The sequence below is a fragment of the Monodon monoceros genome, unplaced genomic scaffold (genome assembly GCF_005190385.1).
Source record: "Monodon monoceros isolate NGI ecotype Baffin Bay Population unplaced genomic scaffold, NGI_Narwhal_1 Super_Scaffold_11, whole genome shotgun sequence".
Taxonomy (NCBI): domain Eukaryota; kingdom Metazoa; phylum Chordata; class Mammalia; order Artiodactyla; family Monodontidae; genus Monodon; species Monodon monoceros.
Genome location: NW_021703767.1, coordinates 140,458,564 through 140,480,832, shown reverse-complemented (window position 1 = coordinate 140,480,832; position 22,269 = coordinate 140,458,564). Strand labels below are relative to the sequence as shown.

General features: G+C 41.2%; 1 protein-coding gene across 4 annotated transcripts in view; it reads left to right on the top strand.

Moving 5' to 3' along the window:
- The window catches only part of THRB (thyroid hormone receptor beta), a 394,175-nt gene that overhangs the window by 234,489 nt on the left and 137,417 nt on the right, over positions 1-22,269 (top strand). The gene's annotated exons all lie outside the window — the stretch shown is intronic.

The window sequence follows — 22,269 nt, the reverse complement described above, 5'->3', positions numbered from 1 at the left end:
GATCAAATAAATGTAAGCTCTGTGAGGAAGGAATGTCTATTTTGTTCACTGATGTATCCCAAGCAGTTGAAGGTGTGCCTGATCCGTTACAGGTGCTCAGTATTTGTTAAATAAAGAAAGATTTGCAAGTCAACAACCCTTGCAAATACTAAAATTACCATTGGCAGCTCATGGATATAGAGAGTTGAGTTATGGGGTGTGTGTGTGTGTGTGTGTGTGTGTGTGTGTGTGTGTGTTCAGTTCAGAGCAATCTGTTTCATCCTTTCTGTGAGAAAAATACATGTATATGTGAATGCTTCCCACTGGTTCTACTGTTGTAAACAGAATTTGGCTAAGGGAATCCAGATGATGATGTCATACGTTGAATCATCTGAAACTGAGCCAACACGAATAAGTATTTGGGACTGATGGTTATTTTCTAAAGACAATATTTAATTTTCTTTGCTATTTTGGATCCACGTGGTCTAAAAATAAGTGAGAGTTCAATGAACTTTTAATAGGAAAAAAGACCGTGAACACAGTAAAATCATTCAGCATAAATAATAAAATAATGCTGTGAAATTTTTAAAAGAAACCGCTTAGCAACCAAGGATCCGAATTGATTTTCACGGTCACAACAAAATGTGACTTCAGCTGGATGAAATGTGATGGCAAAAAAAAATAAAAATAAGATAAAACCTAGTATAATCATGACTTAATTGTTCCAGAAAGAAAGTTAGTTTGGTTCTCTTCCCTTGACTCCTATGGGTATGGTTTTGATGAAAGTATGATTAAACGAACAAAATTTCTTTGCCAGGGAAAAAAGTATCCCCAAGAGTAAGGCAGTATCACTCTCTTTGAAGTGAAGGCAACATGTTAGCACATCGTAAATTATTGGCGATTTTTTCAGAACTAAGAAAATCCTGCAGGCACTTACCAACCACATTGTATAGTGAAATTTTACATGGTTCATGATGCTACTGATCCAAAAATTATAGAGCTCAATTATTAATAAGTAGCATTACCTTCTAACCCTAACAAGCCTTTGGCCATTATAATCATAAACAATCATAATGATTGATTGCATTTGCCAGGCCCTGTATAATAAATATTAGTCATCTTACGAACTTACGAGGTTAGTATTACTGCCCCCACTCCCATTTTACAATTGAGGAAATTAGAATTCAAAAGGTGAAATAACTTTCTGAGTTTATACCACAGTAAGTGGCCAGCAGGGGTTGCAATCCAGATCCATCTCATCCATATACTGTCTACTGTACCACACCACCTTCTTTCAGCGACGTTTGCCGTGTGAAACACTTTGAAAATCCGTGGCTCTCTGGTGTAAAGGTAACTGACACCCAACAGCAAGCAATTCCAATGATTATAATGCATGTTTCTGCATTTTTATCTTTTGCCACTGCTTATGACAGTAAACGTACCAATAAAGTCAAGAGAATGCATCTCAGATAATAGTCTTTTCTACTTACCATTCTTTTCTTACTTAGTTACTGAAATTGTTCCTTCTGATATAGATTTGTGGGGTTTCAGTTGTCCAATTAATTGTTTTCTTGTACTATGTGATTTTTTTTCTTTTTTAAAAATTTTTAGGGGGTATAGTTGATTTACAATGTTGTGTTAGTTTCAGGTGTACAGCGTAGTGATTCTGTTATACATATACATGTATTCATTGTTTTTCAGATTCTTTACCCATATACGTTATTACAGAATACTGAGTAGAGTTCCTGCTGCTCTACACACAGGTTGTTGGCTACCTATTTTATATACAGTAGGGTGTGTGTTAATCCCAAGCTCCTAATTTACCCCTCCCCACCACATTTCCCTTTTGGTAACTGTAAGTTTGTTTTCGAAATCTGTGAGAAAAAGAAGAGATACATGTATATGTATAACTGGATCACTTTACTGTACACCTAAACGCTATCACAACATTGTTACTCAACTATACTCCAATAAAAAGTTAAAAACAAAAAGAAATCCATGAGTCTGTTTCCGTTTTATAAATAAGTTCACTTGTATCATTTTTAAATTAGATTCTACATATGAGTGATATCATAAATAATGAAACAGTTATAGTTTTGCCAGGCACTACCAGAAAGGAAGTACAGAAAATCTATAATACAACCTAATTTATTTTAAGCAGAGACTCTCCATATGAACAGATCAAAGAAGGAAACTATTGTCATAGAAGTGAAGTGTAATTAAAACTATAAATCATCAATTCATTCCTTTAACTAATGCATTGAGTGCCCTGGTATGTATTAGAAATTGATATGGGTGCTTGCGATTATATTACATTTGACTTAGTAAAACGATGCTGACTCCTTAAAATGAAAAGAGACTTTAAAATATCCTGTTAAGGCTGATGTTTGAAATAAAACCATAAAGGCTAGAGATTGTCCCTTCAGTCACAAAATATGTGTAACCTAGAACATCGCTGTATTGTTTGTTGCCAAAGTTCGAACTCTGCACCCCTGGGGGTCTAGGAGATGGTTCTAGTTGGGCCCAGGATGACTGTAGGCAGAAGAAGATGTGGCCTTGACCTGAGCCCGCCTCTCCATTCACTGCCAGTCTGATTAGACCCAGGCCAAAGTCTCAGGGCTGTGCTCACCACCCTTACCAACCCTTAATTCCTGCCCATCTCTTCACAACAGCGATCAGGCCTCAGGCCACTGGCTGTTCCTCCATAATTGTATCTACCTACAAATTAATAGCCTTATTTCATATTCTATATTTTTGATAACCTAGACAGGATTTTTCACTTAGAGTTGTGCTCTAAAATTGTCTTCTTCAGGGACTTCCCTGGTGGTGCAGTGGTTAAGAATCTGCCTGCCAATGCAGGGCACGTGGGTTCGAGCCCTGGTCCAGGAAGATCCCACGTGCCACGGAGCAACTAAGCCCGTGCGCCACAACTACCGAGCCTGCGCTCTAGAGCCTGTGAGCTGCAACTACTGAGCCCGTGTGCCTAGAGCCGGTGCTCCACAACAAGAGAAGCCACCACAATGAGAAGCTTGTGCACTGAAACAAAGAGTAGCCCCTGCTCACCGCAACTAGAGAAAGCCCATGCGCAGTAACAAAGACCCAACACAGCCAAAAATAAATAAATAAATTTCTAAAAAAGAATTAAATTGTCTTCTTCAAAAAATTTAAGTTTAAAAAAAAGTGTAACTTGATTTGGAGGGAAATATCCAGTACAGTTGTTCTTCAGATGTAGCCAAAATTATGCAACTTGTACTTGAATGAGTAACATTTGGAAATGTTGGTTTTAAAGAAATGGAGTTGAGACACGTGTCCTGGCCCTCTGTCCTCCACCAGTGATTCTTCTAAGCTGGACCCCCTGAAGACCTCAATTTGGTTTTCCTAGAAAGTGTGAGAGTTGAGTCAGATAAACCTTAAGAGTTTCCCAGTTCCAAAATTCTGTGCAGGTGACCAACCGTGAGGATGACCCAGGACCAACATTTAGCTGTTTAGTGGGTCTTCTAGCAAACGGGGAGTTCCTTTCCCCCAGAATGACACTGGGCTTCTTTGGGGGACTTCGACTATGTTTAAAACAATAGTTAAACCTGCTAGTTTTCTACCTGTAGAATGCCTCCATTCCAAAGAGAATAAAATAATGGACATCTTTTTAAGGAAAATGACTAACGATTTTGTCTCAAGAGTCCTTACCGTGAGGCTTCCTGAGGTGTATAAAGGTTCCCAGGCCGATGCTCTATGTCTGTTTTGGACTTCCCTCGTTTCTTTTCCTAACATTTTAGAAAGTTGTCGTTTACAATTACGTCTGCTCAGTACTAATTTTAGCTAATAAAATGCAAACAGGTTTTGTTATGTCATGCCTTCCTCTAAACCCTAGCTCTGCACACCCGCTTCAAAATAATTCCCATTTTCTCTTTTGACTTAGGGCCTCTGTGGCTCCTTCAGAGTTGAGATGGGCTGTGTAAAGAGTCAGAACCCCCAAGCCCATCTCCCCTGTGGGTCCATCTTCCCCCTATTTCCACCTCCCTCTGATTTAGCTGAGGCCCCATGGACCCTCCTTAGTATAGATATTTGTGTACTCGTTTTATCTACCCTAAAGAACTGACAGCACCTGAGGGCAAGATTAATGAGCAACACTTTTACAACCCTCAGAGCCTTAAATGACGTGACAGATCAGTGGCTATAGTAAATTGAATCTAAATATTCACTCTGTTGTTCTCCCAAATGATGAGAAAGAGGGGGAGAGGAGAAAGAGGGAGGGGAGGGGAAGGGAGGAGAGAGTGAAGCTGATGGACAGGGAGGGAGGTAAAAGGTGAGAAGTGAGGAAGCAGAGATAAAATGGTTCACAACATGTGGTGCCTGGACCACCAGCAGTAGCATCACCTGGAAATTTGTTAGAATTGAAGAATGGGGGGATTACCCATCCCTGACTTACAGCATCAGGAGCTCCAGAGGTGGAGATCCAGTGGTCTGTGGTCTGACGAGCCATGCAGGCGATTCTGACTCAGCTAACTTTGAGAATCACGGGTACAGACCTTCCTCTCACCTGTTTTCTCTATGAAATCTCTTTCACTCCCAGGCCAGTGCTTATCAGACTTCAAGGTGCATGTATATATATATATATATATATATATTCTTTTTCAGATTGTCTTCTCTTCTCATGAGAACCTCTGCTTCTATCTGGTAAAAAATAAAGTATTCTGTTCCTCCCGGGTCAAAGTCAGAGGGCTGTTTCTTAAAGAATATCAGAGATGCTTTCTGTTTGCCCTGGTAAAACCCCTTTAATAACCTCACACCACAGTGCAGGTTCCCACAGCCAAACTCAGGAGTGGACATTCTAGAAAGGTCCAAATTTTGTTTTCATTACTGTCTTTTCCCTCCTTTTCTAGAGCTGCAAATCCTGGGACGTGAAATAGGGGAAAAGGAACAAGTTCTGACTTCTTTGGTTGTTTCATAAGCCACATACATTACAGGTTGTTGTAAATGCCCTGGTTGAAACAAAACCAGTGATGGTTTGATTTTGTAAAAGAGAGGATTGTACTTGGGCTCCAGCACCAAATATCTTCCGGATATAGAACTTTTTTTTGGCTCAGATCCTACTCCACTCAATTATACTAATTAACTAAAATATCCAATAAAAATTTTACTCAGAAGAAACGGTGACAAGTTATTATCCATGCATGCCTAGAGAGGGCTATGTTTTGAACGTGTGTCGCTAAAAGAAAAAGTTCTTAGACAAGAGCATCCAGGGGAGAAGATATTTTGAAAAAAAACGAAGCTTGCTGACCCTCTTGAATCGAACAAATAAACTTTATCAGGGGGTCTCAAATGGTAGAATTCTAAACATTTCCGTGCAAGTTAGATCAAAATTCATGCTTTAAATAATCAAAGGATGTTAAAGGAGAAAAGAACCTTCGAAATAAATTAATCATGACTCTACATTTTACAAAGAGCTCCAAAGAGTGCAGAGACTTGTCTAAGAGCTCCTGGCTGATTGGGACACAGGCGAGGCTAGAATTCATGTCTGCCAATTCCCAGCCCGGTGCAATTTCCAGGACGCCATGTGACTTAAACCTCCATGTCCCTGTGAACTGACCCATCATTAGCTGCTACTCCAGTTCCTTTTCAGACCCTTTCAAGAATTGCACGGATGCTAGCAATGCTTCTATTAAGCCCCGGCTGGAAGAGCTGGGAAGTATCTAATTTCTAGGCAGCCTGAGTAATGGCATTATAGATAGATGCTCATAATGTTAGCACCCAAGACTGCAGGCTCACTTGATTAAATGGCAACATGGATCCCTTTACTTTCTTGTTATTTTGATAATTAGATGGTATTTCCAGCTCATCTTTGACCTGACACTTGTATTTCATTTTTTTTTTTAAACAACTATCTTATTTATTTATTTTTATGGCTGTGTTGGGTCTTCGTTTCTGTGCGAGGGCTTTCTCTAGTGGTGGCAAGCGGGGGGCCACTCTTCATCGCGGTGCACGGGCCTCTCACTGTCGCGGCCTCTCTTGTTGCGGAGCAGAGGCTCCAGACGCGCAGGCTCAGTAGTTGTGGCTCACGAGCCCAGTTGCTCCGCGGCATGTGGGATCTTCCCAGACCAGGGCTCGAACCCGTGTCCCCTGCATTGGCAGGCAGATTCTCAACCACTGGGCCACCAGGGAAGCCCTGTATTTCATTTTTAAAGTGAGTCAGAGAGTGAGTAATTCATTGTAGTTTTACAGAACAAACTATACCTGTAGGTCATTAAAATTTAAGAAAATTTCTCCCTATGCAGTAATAAACCTAGTTAAAGTGTCTAGCACATCATGCATGCTTTTTATGGCCTGTGTGCTTTTCAAAGATGTGAAGCAAGACAAATTGTGGAAAAGGAAGCTGCAATACTGCCTTAGAGTTGCAGTTTTAAATGTTTTGCCATTTTCAATAGAACTGTCTGTTACCTTCTGTGTTTCCAAGATATAAAACTCTAGTCTATATGATTACATTTTAAAAAATATTTCCTTTTCATTTCCTAGTGTGAGTAAATACCACCCATTTGTAAGAAGTTAAGTAACATTAATTCTGCAATGCTCAAATACATTAGATGTTGCAAAAAAGAAAAACGCGTAGTTTTAGAAGAAAATAATTCAGAAAAAAGCCGACCAAAGAAGGATCAAAATTATTGTATAAATCATAAATGTATATATCAAAAATTAAAATTTTGTACACTTAATTTCTTACTCATTTGGCATCTGTGCTCAAATCACTTGTCAAGGTGAATAAACTAGAGCTGGAACACAGAAGCTGTTACCCTTAATCAGAAATAATTTAAATATATATATTTTAATATTATATAATATATTGTGTTATTTAGAATTTCATTTACATAATTTACATACATACATTTTACCTTATTTCTTATATTTTTCTGTATATATATATGTATATGTATATATATATTCATTTTAGTAAGCTGTGTCTGCCCGGTTGACGAAGGGGCAATGTTGACTCTTCTTTTTTTTTAATTGTATTGGATTATAGCAGATTTACAATGTTCTGTTAGTTTCAGGTGTACAGCAAAGAGATTCAGTTACACATATACATATATTCGTTCTTTGTCAGATTCTTTTCTCGTATGGGTTATCACAGAACATTGAGTAGAGGCCCCTGTGCTATACAATAGGTCCTTGTTGGTTATCTATCATATATAGTAGTGTGTAGATGTTAATCCCGAACTCCTGATTTATCCCTCCCCACTACATTTCCCCTTTGGTAACCATAACTTTCTTTTCGATATCTATAAGTCTGTTTCTGTTTTGTAAATAAGTTCATTTGTATCATTTTTTAAAATTAGATTCCACATATGTGTGATATCATATGATATTTGTCTTTCTGTGTCTGACTTACTTCACGTACCATGATAATCTTTGTCCATCCATGTGGCTGCAAGTGACATTATTTCAGTCTTTTTTATGGCTGAGTAATATTCCATTGCATATATGTGCCACGTCTTCTTTATCCATTCGTTTGTTGATGGACGTTTAGGTTGCTTCCATGTCTTGGCTATTGTGAATAGTGCTGCAATGAACACTGGGGTGCAAGTATCTCTTCTAATTATGGTTTTCTCCAGATATACGCCTGCAATTTTGACTCTTTCCTGGGCATAATATTAGTAAATCATTAAGACTTCAGTTCCTCTCCCACTTGCATTATATGTTTCTGTTACTTTAATTCAAATCAACAACATTTATTAGCAAGAAGGCAGCATCTCCTACTTGTGGAGAAATGACTAAGACAGTCGCTGATTATGAAGCAACATGTCAATATTGTCATAATCCCATGTCCTTCCGAGGGACAGACTGTCTCTGTTGCTCTCTCTCTCCCTTCCCCCGCTCCACCCCCTCCATAGGTTCATGCTCTATCTTTTAGTTTTCTTCATGCTTGATGAGGAAGCTCTGTCCAGACCTTCTTTTTACTCTAGTAGAGCATAGGGAATTTTTCTTGACCTTTTTCCCACATCATCTACCTTTGTCTTCCTCTCTGAGTACAGTTGTGGGCTGAGTATTGGCTTCCAGAGTCTTTTCTTCGCAAGAACATGCAAATGTGGAAGCCCCAGTACAGCAAGTTGCCTTGGCTGGGGACCCGGGATCAGCTCCCTCTTCTCAATCCCATTTGATCTCACAAACTAGGGTCTCCTCCACCATCTGGAGTGGACCCATGACTGTGGGCTTCAGCTCTTTCCCTGACTTGAATCAGAGCCCAGCCTTTGCCAGCATCCTGTGATCATACATAAGAGCTACTGTTTCCTAAGGTATTTTGCTTGCCTTTTCCCAGGACTACCTCTGCCCCTCCCTCAGATCACTACTTTCCAAGTCTAAAGATATCCTGAGACGGTCTCTGGGTTCAGTATGTTCACATTCTTTCCTCTGTATTGTCTCAGGTGGAGGCATGGAGTTACAGTGCTCTAGTCCTCTGCCCAACACCTTTGAAGATGAGGTTATGGAGTTATATGTTTGTTTTGTGGCTGCTGGAAATATTTTATTTTGGTTTGTTTTATTTTAATATTTTTTTTTCATTCCTTAAGTGTTAAAGGAGGGAGACCCCATGATCCAACTTCACACAATGATCTTTTCTCCATATCACCTCAAAAATCACATAAGTTTCTCTACAAAAATGGCACAGATTTGGAAAAGTTTAAATGAAGATTAAAACTTCCATACCAAATATTTAATTTCATTATTGATTTTATGATTAGAAGAGAATGTAATCGTTGAAAAAAATTTAATATAGAAAAGTATTGTAAGGGACACATTTATTCTCATATCATTTGGTGTGTTTTCGTTTAGTATTTTGCTTATCTGTGGATAGTTTTTAAAAACTGGATTTACACGACATATGTGGTTTTTTAATTTTGTTGTTTGTTTTGCCTGTAACAGTATGCTATGTGCATTTAGCATAGCATTAAGTACTTTGGGGGAAAGAAAAGGTTTTAATCATTTGGAAGCATGCTAATGTATTTAAATAATCCCCTATCGTTGGACTTTTTTGCTACTTATAATTTTTATTAACATTAGTGCTGGGATCTATATAAATCTGGATGTATTTCCTTTAAAATATGTTACTAATAGTTATTATAAACCATGATTGTTATACAGTGCTATAAGGGAGATAAAGAGAAATCCTTTACAAGATTAATTCTCAGGACCTAAATTTTTGAATAAATTTAGTTCTGTGTCTCTTAGTGGTTGTTCCTCGTAATTTAAGGTCAAAAATCCTGTGAATTCTGGTGAATTATTTAATGAAAGTCACTGAAGCATTTCCTAAGTTGTTTTTTCATTGTTTTCAGAAAGTATCCCTTTCTCTGCCTTGATCAGTGCCCTTTGGCTTTGTCTGCAGAGTTCAGAGTAGCATAGTGATTCAGTGCACAAACTCTGGGGTCAGAAGGACCTGGAATCTATTCCCAACTGTGTCTCTTGTGGGATCTACTGCCTCCACCACACCTCCCTCTTCCCCACTTCTTTCATTATGGTCCAATGACAGTGACTTTTCTTCTGTCCCTCAAGCCGACCAAGATCATATCCAGCTTGGCCCCTGATTCCTTGAGACATAACACTCTTCCCCAAGTCTACTCATGGCTGACTCTTTCCCGTTCAAGGGTTAGTTCTCTGCTCAGATAACGTTCCTATTACCTTTCCCCTGGAGTCATTCTCTATTCCATTACTCTGCTTTGTTTTCTTCTTAGTACTTCTCATCACTTAAAAGTATCTTAATAATGGCTCTAAAAATAGTAATAATAAAATAATGGCTCTGACTGATGGTTTTATTAGCTTACTTCAGCACCCATAATTCTCTTCTACCCACCTGCAGCTCTGGTGCCCTTCTGCAGTGAGGGATACTGCCCTCTTGTGGACTTTTAGGATATTGCTACTAAAGGCACAAAGTAGTTTCGGTTTTTGCAACCACAGGCTTGTTTTGGGGGGACCCGGTGTGAGAGTGGGCTGGACTCCAAGCGTCAAGTACCTGAGACTTACTGATTTACAAGTGGCAGATGAATACATTTCTAATCTATCTGAAACAGGAATGACAACATGTGAAACAACCCTGGTGTAATAATAATAATAGTTACTATTCAATGAGTATTTTCTTAGTACAAACCACAGTGCCAAGGGATTTTCATATATTATCTCATTTAGCTTAAGCATTGTCAGCTGGGAAAACAAGGCAATAACTTGAGACATATAAAGAAAGCTTTCCCAAGCCTCGGAATAAAACTGGTTCTCTATGTCTAAGCTTTGTCTGCAACTTTTTTTGGGAAAATTAAAAAAAAAAAAAAGACAAGGTGGAATAACAGTTATTTTGTTCAGCACCAGAGGGGCCTGAGTTCTTGACTCAACTCCGATGCTGACTGCTATGTGTCATGTAGAGATTCGTTTGTCTTCTCCAGACCTTAGTTTCCCCAAATGCAGAGGCTGAGGGCCCTTTCAGTTGTGAATTGCTTTCAGCAATTATGCTCAACAAGTGCCAAGGGGGTCAAAACATCATTTCTTCATCCTTCCCAGGAATGGTGGCTCTTATATCCTAAGACTAGGACATCACTGGTGTATGTTTATTATATGCCATGTTAACCGTCAGTCAACACCTGAAAATTCTTATTTTATAACAAAGTTACTTCTTTAAAGCCCCTAGAGGTAATGTTTCGCTTATGTTATCTTTTTTTTTTTTCTTCTTTTCTTTTTCCTTCCTTTTGGGGTACGCGGGCCTCTCACTGCTGTGGCCTCTCCCGTTGCGGAGCACAGGCTCCGGACGCACAGGCTCAGCGGCCATGGCTCACGGGCCCAGCCGCTCCGCGGCATGTGGGATCTTCCCAGACTGGGGCACGAACCCATGTCCCCTGCATCGGCAGGTGGACTCTTAACCACTGCGCCACCAGGGAAGCCCTTGACTTATGAATGATAGCTATGTTTTGAATGTAATTATCTATTTTTAATATAATTATCCATGCCTATGTTTAACTCCACAAAGATCTATTCTGTAAACATGTGTTGAGTACCCACTCTGCCCTGGTGCTGGCATGAAGGAAATATGAACAAAAGAGATAACTGTAACCCGTCTTCATGAATTCTACTATCTAGTGTGTCATGACCTCATTTCCAGTATCATCTTCAAAAATAATTGGGGGTAAAATGCCAAAATTTAAATGCTGGGAAATTAAATACATTAGTTATATTATGCATGTTGATGGCATCATAATATAGGTTTTAAAGCATCTGCTTTGGGGTCTGACAAATTTCTTTTCAACTTCTTATTAGGTCTTGAGAGAAAAGAAAATTGGAAACATTCCAGCAGGCAAGTCGGGATTGGCAGAATGCCGAAAACGGCAAAGTGTCTTAATATTATACCTAAATGGTTGTAAGTCATAAAAAAGCTGAAGAGTAATATCATCTTGTGTTATGTCTGAAACTGAAAATGGAATGCTTTGCCCATCTATATCATACTGACATCTGCTGTCTTTCTGTTCTGGGCCCAGATACTATAGAAGACAAGTTCAGTTCTAACCCACCACCTAAATTGGCTGAAAGGAGATTTGCCAGAAATAAATTCTGCAAATAACTATGCCAAGTAACTGCTGTGTGCCTAGCACTGTTTGGGGGCACAGGAGATAGAGCAAGGAACAAAACAGAGGGGGAAGAATCCTGTCCTCATGGTGTTTACAATCTAGTGGGGAGAAATAGGCAATAAATAATCTAAAGAAATAAATCATATTTCCAGAGAGCGCGTGGTCCAAGGCAGGAGTGTCCTGGGGTGTCCGAGGACCAGCAAGGAGGTCAGCTAGACTGGAGTGAAGTGAGTGAGGAAGAGAAGCAGGAGGTGAAACAGAGGTTGTGGGGGACTTTGGTTTTTATCCAGAGTGTGTTAAGAAACAATTGCAGGGTTTATGCAGAGGGGTGAAATGAACTGACATATAATTCAGCCAATGGAGTCCACCAGTGCATGTTTTTAAAGGATCACCTCTGACTGCACGCTGAGAATAAAATGTTGGAGACAGGGATGAAAGCAGGGAGACCGGGCTATTATAATACTCCCGGTGAGAGATGATGACAGTCATGATCAAGGTGGGAAGAATGTTTTGATTCTGAATCATTTAGAAATATGATTTATAGTGATGAGGATGACAGTGGGTGGAACGAGTTCATCTGAGTTTTGGGACAGGGGAGGGGGAAATGTGGAAGTTCTGCGATCTAGTTTTAGACATGTCGAGTTTAGTGTGTCCGTTAATATAGACAATTAGATATACAAGGAGAGGTATATATTTGGGGATGGTATCTAAAGCCAGGAGCCAGAATGAGATCAGCAAGGGAGTGAGCACAGATGAAGAACCGAGGTGAAAAAGTGCCAGAAAAGACTGAAAAAAAAGTGGCCAGTGATTTGGGAGGAAAATCAGGGAAGTGTCTTACCCTGGAGGAAAACAGAGGAAAGAGCTTTGAGGCAAGGTAGCAATCAGCTGTGTCAAATGCTGCTGTTAGTCAAACCGAATGAATACCATAGGATTCAGCGATATGGGGACTGTGGGTAGCGTTGCCTTGACTAGGACAGGGTGTATGAATACCATAGGATTCAGCGATATGGGGACCGTGGGTAGCGTTGCCTTGACTAGGACAGGGTGTGTGAGTGGTAAGAGTCAAGGCTGATTGGAGAGGAAGAGGGGGAGAAATCGGAATCAGGGAGTGATTATTGTATAGTCTACAACCCTCCTGCTGTAATGGGGAGCAGAGAAACGGAAGTGGAAGCTAAAGAGGAAAGTGGGGTCCAGAGAGAGACATTTTTTCACTTTTTCTTTTAATTGGAGTAGAGTTGCTTTACAATGTTGTGTTAGTTCCTGCTGTACAGTGAAGTGAATCGGCTACATGTCTACACACGTCCCCTCCCTCTTGGACCTCCCTCTCACCCCCGCCCCCATCCCATCCCATCTAGGTCGTCCCAGAGCACCGAGCTGAGCTCCCTGTGCTATACAGCAGGCTCCCCCTAGCTATCTATTTTACACAAGGTAGTGTATTTATGTCAATCCTAACCTCCCAGTTCATCCCACCCCCCTTCCCCTGCACCCCGTGTCCACACCTCTGTTCTCTACGTCTGCATCTCTATTCCTACCCTGCAAATAGGTTCATCTGTACCGTTTTTCTAGATTCCACATAAGATCCAAGAAATGACATGTTGGTTGGTCAATAGTTTGATTCAATAAATAAGGGGCAAGTGATGAGGCTGGAAGGAAAAGGGAGAAGTGGTGGAGCAGTGTCCCTGAGTGGGGGGGGCTAGGGATGGAGTTCACAAGTAGAGAGGTTGACCTTAGCTAAGACTATAGCCACATCACCTACTGCAGTGGTTCTCAAAGTGTAGGTGCCGGGACTTCCCTGGTGGCGCAGTGGTTGAGAGTCCGCCTGCCGATGCAGGGGACGTGGGTTCGTGCCCCGATCCGGGAAGGTCCCACATGCCGCGGAGTGGCTGGCCGCTGAGCCTGCGCGTCCATCACTTGGGAATTATTACAAGCGCGAATTCTCAGGCCCTGCCCCAGATCTCCTGATTCAGAAACTCTGAGGTGGCGGCCCATATAGTACAGATGCTAATGTGGTCCTGGGAGTGTGGGAAATCCTCTTCTGGCTACTTCTGTTTTCTTAGGGAAATAGGAAGGACATTAGCTGAGAGTGAGGATGAAGGAGAAGTTGTTGGAGATTTGAGGAGACAGGAAAGGTTTGCAGTGGCTATCCAGAATGGGACGGTTAGTGACCTAGGGAATATAGTGCAAGTGCCTGGGAACATGAAGTGCCCACCTGAGGGTCACAGTCCTATGTCTACACTGAGACAGTCAATTTGACTGTGTCATTTTCTCCAGCCATGTCCAGCTGGAGTTGACAAGATAAAAGAGAAATCCAGAGGAGGCATAAATGAAGAAAATGACTAATCTCTTATAAATATGAACTTTATAAGTAAACACTGCTTTCCAGCTTGGAAATCGTACAGTTCCTGAAGACCAATTTACCTCTTATTCTTAAGGTCCAACATCCAGCCTGGAGGCCTGACCTGTTTGCTTCTTGGTGGAAGAGCAATGTCTACAATTTTGCCACCACTGCAGTTTATGGGTCCCAGGTGGTACATCTGACTCACAGTCAGATGGCAAACTAGTCAGAGCAGGGGCGTGCACCCAAAGAGCACCCAGAAAAAACTGTTTCTTCAGTTCCTCCCCTGCCCACCATATTCCTCTTTGGACAAAATTCTTATTTAAACCAAAGCTTCCCAGTCATGAAAGACCACATACTGTATGATTCTATTTATGAGGAATGTCCAGAATAGGCAAATCTCTACACAAGAACTAGCTTAGTGATTGGTTAGCGCAGGGGGAATGGGGGGTCGGGGTGGGGGGTGATAGCTAAGGGAGGTCAGAGTCTCTTTTTGATGTGATGGAAATGTTCTAAAAGTGACTGTGGTACGTATATCTGTGAATATACTGTAATCCATTGAATTGTACACTTTATGTGGGTAAACTGTATGGTATATGAATGATATCACAAACCTGCACACACACACACGTTTAATTACTTATCTATAGAGATGAAAATCAAGGACTTACTGAAAATAAATCAAATCATTTAAACATATAGGTGAATTCTTTTGCATCTATCTTTAAACAAATAGAAGAGCTTCCTTCAAATGCTGAGGACTTTCTAATATATATATTTTTAAAAAAACTTATAGTCTCTGATATGGAAAATAACTTCCAGTAGTTCGGCTTTTATTTCCTTTAAAAAAAAAAAAAAGGAAAGGAAGAAGGAAAGCCAAGTCCTGCTCTGTGGTGCTTTGTTGTGAAAAACTCGGACTAAAAGCTGCTGCTAAGTCCGTTTCTCAAAGCTAGATCCTCTCTGAATGATCAAAACAAAGGCTCCCAGGCATCTTAAGGTGATACGTTCCTCTTTTGTCAAAGTGGCATAAGCTGTTGAGGACAGATTCATTGCTGCTTCTGTCAGCTTCATAGCTGAGCTCTAACGGTGTCCTTTATTTCACTTTTGCGTTAACGTTTTTGCTCTAAGCTTGGGCAACCACACTCCTTTTCATGCTATTGTTGACATGTGCAGCTTGTCCCTGTTTTAAAACATGCTGGCACTTACTTACCTCTTGTTCCCGGTGATTTAAAGTGACACAGGGAGCTCAGCTCGGTGCTCTGTGATGACCTAGAGGCGTGGGACGGAGGGGGGCGGGGAGGTCCAAGAGGGAGGGGATATAGGTATACATAGAGCTGATTCACTTTTTTGTACAGCAGAAACTGACACAACATTGTAAAGCAACTATGCACCAATGAAAATAAAATAAACTATTTAAAAAATAATAAAGGGACTCCTCAGTCATCCATGTCGGCCAATTTGTCTTTGAGTAGCAGAGTCCCAAGACCATGCAGTCTTGTCTTCCAAGACAAGATGTGTTTCTGGTGGATGTTTATGAAGAAGTTACTGGACGCTCCCTGAGCAGCATGGGACTCAGCAGCTGTAGGAAGAAGGAAGCATTAGGAGGCCAAGTTAGCTGTTCAGCCAGTGGCTCTGTGACCTTGGGCAAGCCACTTCATTCTCCCCTTCCACATCTAAAAATAAGGGGCTGAATCAAGTGACCTGTGGGGTTCTTTCCAAAGCCGACCTCTAGAAAAGGCATGAACTTCTTGGGAGGTAGAGCGCTGGGGCCCCAGAGTCTGAGTGAGCTGGTTGGAATTCTGGTTTGCTACTTACTGGTAACCGCATCCTGGTTCTTCAGTCTCTCTAAGCCTGTCACTTCCCGGCTCAGACCTGCCGCCTAGGTACCGCCTGTGAGTTACTGTCTCACACGGGGTCAGGGTTATTGGTATTCACAGTCATGATGACTCTGTACTCAACACAAAACCAAAAGAGGTGGCCCCGCACACTTTCGGGCTCCCTGGGGAACAGGGCTGGCATGTGTGAGATTATTGACCACGCGGTACTAACTACAAAGCACCAATCCAGGAAGGGCTGGACAGTGCCATGGAGTTTCAGGCAGCGGAGGTCAGGACCGGGAGCGTTGGTTGAGAGAAAACGTAAGTGAAGCTCTCCTTGTTTGTTTCTGTCCTTCTGTCCCGCTGGCTCTCCCAAGTTTATTTTGGTTTTGAAACCAGGCCCTCCCGGGGGAGCTAACCGAGAGCAGACCCTTCAGCCTCTTCCTGTCTCCGAGTCTCCAAGCCTCGGCCGGGGAGGAGGGGCCCACTTGGTCCTGAGGCTTCTCCCGCCTCGCTGGGTGCCCTTTATATGCACCGCCCCCCTTCCCGCACTTGATCTCTAGACTGAGTCCTGCTTCCTAGCCTCCTGCCTTGCCCTTCCTTTCCTCCTTCTCTGATCCGTTCAAAGGAACAGCTCTCCAATCCTTTGGTAAATAAAGCAATACAAACAGAGGGTTTTGATTTATTGCGCCAATCGGATCTCAGAAGACTAGAGACCATGGTTCTTCACACAGTCTGTTCCTCGTCAGCACTCTCGCTGGTTTGGAGGTGTTGCTCTGGTCTGAGATGCTGACTTCTGCTTGGAGCTGAAGTTGAATACAGGGCTTTGAGCGCTGGGCTCCTAAGTGTGTGACTGCGAGACATGGCCCCATGTGTGTTCCCAGGCCACATCCACTCGCTCTCTCACTGTTTAATTCATTCCATGATTCGTCACGTGCAAATCATGGAAAGTGCTTCATTCTTCTGACCCATTAAGAGGACTGAACGTTCCCCAAGAAGAGGAAATGGAATATGCCGCTATTTAGATCAGGAGTCAGCAGACCCTGGCCTGAGGGCCAAATCCAGCACTGCCTGTTTCTGTAAAAGTTTCACTGGGCTGTGCTCATTCACACTGCATGGCCACTTTGTTTAAAAAGAGACTATTTGGCCCCAAAGGCCTGAAATATTTACTCTCTGGCCCTGTTCCAATAAAGTTTACCAAGCCCTGATTCAGATGTAGAGACACTTGACATGATGGTACATTGAGGATAGCCATATAAATTATCTATATTTCTTTTTTCCTGTGAAGCATGTGTTTTTCTATAAATCTTATAAAGATCCTTTTCATTCTGCCATTAAAACTAAAGATATCAACAGGAAAATCTTGATAATCTAAGACGGTCTCTCTCTGAATGTTGAGGCCATTCATGGAAGTTTAGGGCTGGAAAGAGGCCTTAGTATCATCTAATCTGGTCTCATCATTCGATAAGTTGGAGAAACTGGAAACCCGAGATGGATGTCCCCAAAGTCCCATGACAAGTTATGACTGTCACAACCGATGACCTAGGGCTCCCAGCTTCCTGCCCACAGCTTTTTCTGGCCTGCTAAAAAGTCACTGAACAATAAACAACAAGGTCCTACTGTATAGCACGGGAACTATAGTCAATATCCTGTGATAAACCGTAATGGAAAAGAATATGAAAAAGAAGGTATATATGTATAACTGAATCACTTTGCTGTACAATAGACATTAACACAACATAATAAGTCAACTATACTTCAAAAAATAATTTTTTGAAGTCTAAGACTTTTTTTAAAAAAGTCTCCCACTACTATATATAAAATAGATAACTGACAAGGACCTACTGTATAGCGTGGGGAACTCTACTCAATATTTTGTAATAACGTATAAGGGAAAAGAATCTGAAAAAAACATTTATATAGCTAAATCACTATACTGCACACCCGAAACTAACACAAGATTGTAAATCAACTATACTTCAATAAAAATTAAAAAAAAAAACAACCCAATACAGTTCTCCTCTGACTCATTCAACACAAATGCCCACAGTGATTCTTGAAAGGTAAATCTGATCATTTCCTCTTCCTTTACTTAAAAGGCTTTGACCTATTCCAGGGCTTCACTGGTGGCGCAGCCCTGGTCCGGGAAGATCCCACATGCCGTGGAGCGGCTGGGCCCGTGAGCCATGGCCACTGAGCCTGCGTGTCTGGAGCCTGTGCTCCACAACGGGAGAGGCCACAATAGTGAGAGGCCTGTGTACCGCAAAAAAAAAAAAAAAGGCTTTGACCTATTCCAACTTAGGATAAATGTAAAATCCCATCTATGGCCTGAAAGACCCTGCCTGGCCTGGTTTCTGTCTGCCACCCAGCCCCATCTCATCCCATGCTCCCTACCCTCTGTCAACCAAAAAAAAAAAAAAAAAAAATTGCAGGAGGCTATAAGAAAAAAAGAGTTTATTTGGGGGTCTTAAGAAACGCAATTCAGAAGACACGAATTTGGATAAAACCGAAGTATTCCAAGGAAGAGAAAGAGTCAGGGACTTACAAAGGTATAAGCCATGAGGGTTACTCTGACACAAGAAAGGAAATATTTGTCCTTACAGGATGGCTGTCACGAGTTGTTTTAGAGTGAGGGTCTGCTAAGTATCTTGATTTTTATTTTTGGTACTGCAAGGTGTACTCATTTTATTTTATTATTTTTGTATTGAAGTATAGTTGATTTATAATGTTTCGGGTATACAGTAAAGTGACTCAGTTATACATATATATATCTATGGATATAGATATAGATTCTTTTTCAGATTCTTTTCCCACATGGGTCATTACAGTATATTGGGTAGAGTTCCCTGTGCTATACAGTCAGTAGGTCCTTGTTGGTTATCTATTTTATATATAGTAGTGTGTATATGTTAAGCCCAAATTCCCCATTTATCCCTCCCCCGCTTTCCCTTTTTGCGATCATAAGTTTGTTCTCTATGTGAGTCTATTGCTGTTTTGTAGATAAGTTCATTTGCGTCACTTTTTTAGGTTCTGCACATAAGTGATATCCTGTGATATTTGTCTACATCTGACTTACTTCAATAAGTATCCTGATTTTCTGGCAGATGTCTACACGTGTTTCATCCATAGTCAAAAGGGCAGATTCCACCCAGGCTGAGACACGTCTAAGTCTGTCTTCCTCGATGGCCTCCCTGCTCCATTTTGGAGAGCTCTCTCAGCAATACCGACTTCTTTTTACTTTTCCTCTCCCACCTCCCTCTTCTGCCGGCAGCAGCCTCCCCCCACGACCCCCATGTATGGGCCAGGCTCTCCCTCCCCTCCCCAGAGAGCCTAGTCTATTCCTAGTCTTGAGGTTGCCCCCTCCCCCGATTCCAGCTGGGCCACTCCTACTCATTTTTTGATCTCATCTCAGTGGACACTTTTAGGAATCTCATCCCACTCACCACTTCTAAGACTTCCTTAAGTCAAATCCTGCGTTTTAGTCTTTATTCTATTCTATTCTATTATATAGCATAGCTGTAGTTTTATATTGAATTAGTTATAATTAATAACAATTATATATTTTAATTATAATAAAATAAGATATAATTAATTAATATGTTAATATAATAATATATTACCAAAATAATATAATGTTACTATAATAAATATATTGATAATTAACATACTGCTATTTATAAGAATAATATTATAATTAACTAATATAAAGATAATAAAACAATAGTATAATAATTAATAACAGCATAGCTCTAATTTTACATTGAATTGCATAATTGACTTAGTATCTGTTCTCTCCCCAAAGCTGGTAAGCACCATAAGGGCAGATATTCTGTATTGTTTTTATTTGCCTAGCACCTAGCACAGTGGTTGATCAATATTAGGTGCTCAATAAATATTTCATTTCAGAAATGGATAGAGGGAGGGAGGGAAGAAATGTTGGATGGGCAGATGGACAGTCATGGCATGTCTGAGCTAAGATGTGTGCTTTAGCATAGGTACTAGATTGATGGGATGAACATTGTACAAATTTTCTATTCACTAAGAGCAAGGGAAACATAAGCATTTGACAATGGGATTGTTGAAGTCGATACCTGGGACATCTCCATGCTGTTTTTACACTCTTCCCATGGACACTCTATTTTTATGGGAATGTAGTAATAATAACAAGTACAGTGCGTGTTTCTTAACTACCACAACTATTTCTCAAATGCACACTTGTGGCTCCTGATTCATCCATGTTGTTAGGGAGGAAAATCCAAGCTGTCACAGGCTTATGAAAAGCCCTGCATTCTTCCCCACTGTGATTTTTCATGACTAATGTCATTAAACGACCACAGAAACTAAGCCGTTGGTCACAGGAAAATAAAAATGGTGTTGTGCTGGTTGTGTTTGGCACAAAGCCTTTGTCGGGGCATATATGCATTTGCATGTTGAGGACCCCTAGAATGAACTGCCTTATAGCACTCAATCATGTCCAAGGAATCGAGCCTTTATTAAAAAAATAAAAAACAGCACCCTAGGGACTTCCCTGGTGGTGCAGTAGTTAAGAATCTGCCTGCCGATGCAGGTGACACGGGTTGGAGTCCTGGTCCAGGAAGATCCCACATGCTGCGGAGCAACTAAGCCCATGTGCCACAACTACTGAGCCTGCACTCTAGAGCCCGTGAGCCGCAACTACTGAGCCCACGTGCCAGAGCTACTGAAGCCCGCGCACCTAGAGCCCGTGCTCCGCAACAAGAGAAGCCACCACAACGAGAAGCCCGCGCACCGCAACGAAGAGTAGCCCCCGCTCGGCACAACTAGAGAAAGCCCGCATGCAGCAATGAAGACCCAATGCAGCCAAAAATAAATAAATAATTTTTTTTTTTAAAAAAAGAAAAGGTCTTATAAAAAACCCAGCACCCTATAGCAATCAACTGACTCCAAAGTTTTGAGCCTTTTACTAAAATGCCTTAGGCAACTAGGATGCTTAGGTTGACTCCTACACATTTAAGTTCATGCTCTTCAACAGTTATCTTAGAAGAAATAGAAACAAAATTTTTATTTCAGTGGCACTGCCCTTACTCTGAATATCTGCATCTCTTCCTTGGGACTGCCCTCAAGACCAGGAGTCTATGCTTAAACACATCCTTAGTCTTTTGAGGGTAAATTTGACTTTTTGAAAACCCAGTGTTATGAAGAATCAAATCTGGTGAATAAAATCAGACATCAAGCTGAGTAATAACATTTAGTCCAGACAAGGTTGAAGTCCAAAATGATACAGGTTTTCTTATGTGGCGAGCAAAAACAAAAAAGCTCTAAAGAGCCAACTGGTTTTCTTTGGGGAGTTCCAGAAATGTTGCCAGAAATGGAAAACATGCAAAACTTCATCAGAGGACAGGGCTTACAAGTTTGACGTGTTTGTTTTAAAACTCAATCTCATTTCTTTAGAGATTTGAACCGGCTATCCCAGGGGCCAGCCTGGGCTAGCAAGATGTGTTTTATTTGGATAACATGGTGATTTATTTTAAAATTGAGTCAAGGTTTTAGAATCAGGAAATTTCAAGTACAAATTTTGGATTTCTGGTGTCCTCTGAAGATCTGGCAAAACTGAAAGATCTGGGTACTTCCCTGACGGTCCAGTGGTTAAGACTCCGCACTCCAAATGCAGGGGACACAGGTTCAATCCCTAGTCGGGGAACTGAGACTCCGCATGCCATGGAGTGAGGCCAAATTTAAAGAAAAAAAAACAACTGAAAGATCTGGCAAAGCTGTTTCCACAACCCCACGTGACCATCCCCTTCTGGAGGGAAGTACGTGCTGACCCCTTTCTTCAGGAAGTAGCCAGGCCTGGTCCCTCACTGCTATGATGACCCGCCTGATTTCACTATTCATGACTGAATTCCCACCCCCTTGACTGTTTGTTGTTCTATGTGACGCTTGTTTAATTGTCTGTGCCATCTCTCTAGTTTGAAAGTTCACCAGGGCAGGGATTTTTTCCTGTGTTTGTTCACAGCTCTGTCCCCGGTGCCTGGGGCATAGCTGGCACTGATGCATAGCTGTTGAATGAATGCATGAATGAATGCACGAATGCATGTGTCGATCCTATGGGCGACTGAGTTTACAACCCTTTCTCCAGCGTCATACTTAGTAGGAGAGAAGACCGGTGCCTACCTTTCAATAGATCAAGAACATTTTAGAACATGTCTACTTTTCATTTTCTTTTTTATATGATTTATTTTCTGCCACAGCATTCTCACATTCAGTCTTCACAACAATTTTGTAAAGTGTGCATTATCTCTGAATTTTCCCTCGGATTCTTCTACCTTTATATGATATTCACTTGTATACATTTTATTCTTTTGAACAGATACTAAAGTCTGTGCATGGTTCAGAATTCAAAATGTATTAAGAAGTCTGCAGTATTGAGGACATGGGGAGGGGGAAGGGTAAGCTGGGACGAAGTGAGAGAGTGGCATGGACATATATACATTACCAAATGTAAAATAGATAGCTAATGGGAAGCAGCTGCATAGCACAGGGAGATCAGCTCGGTGCTTTGTGTCCA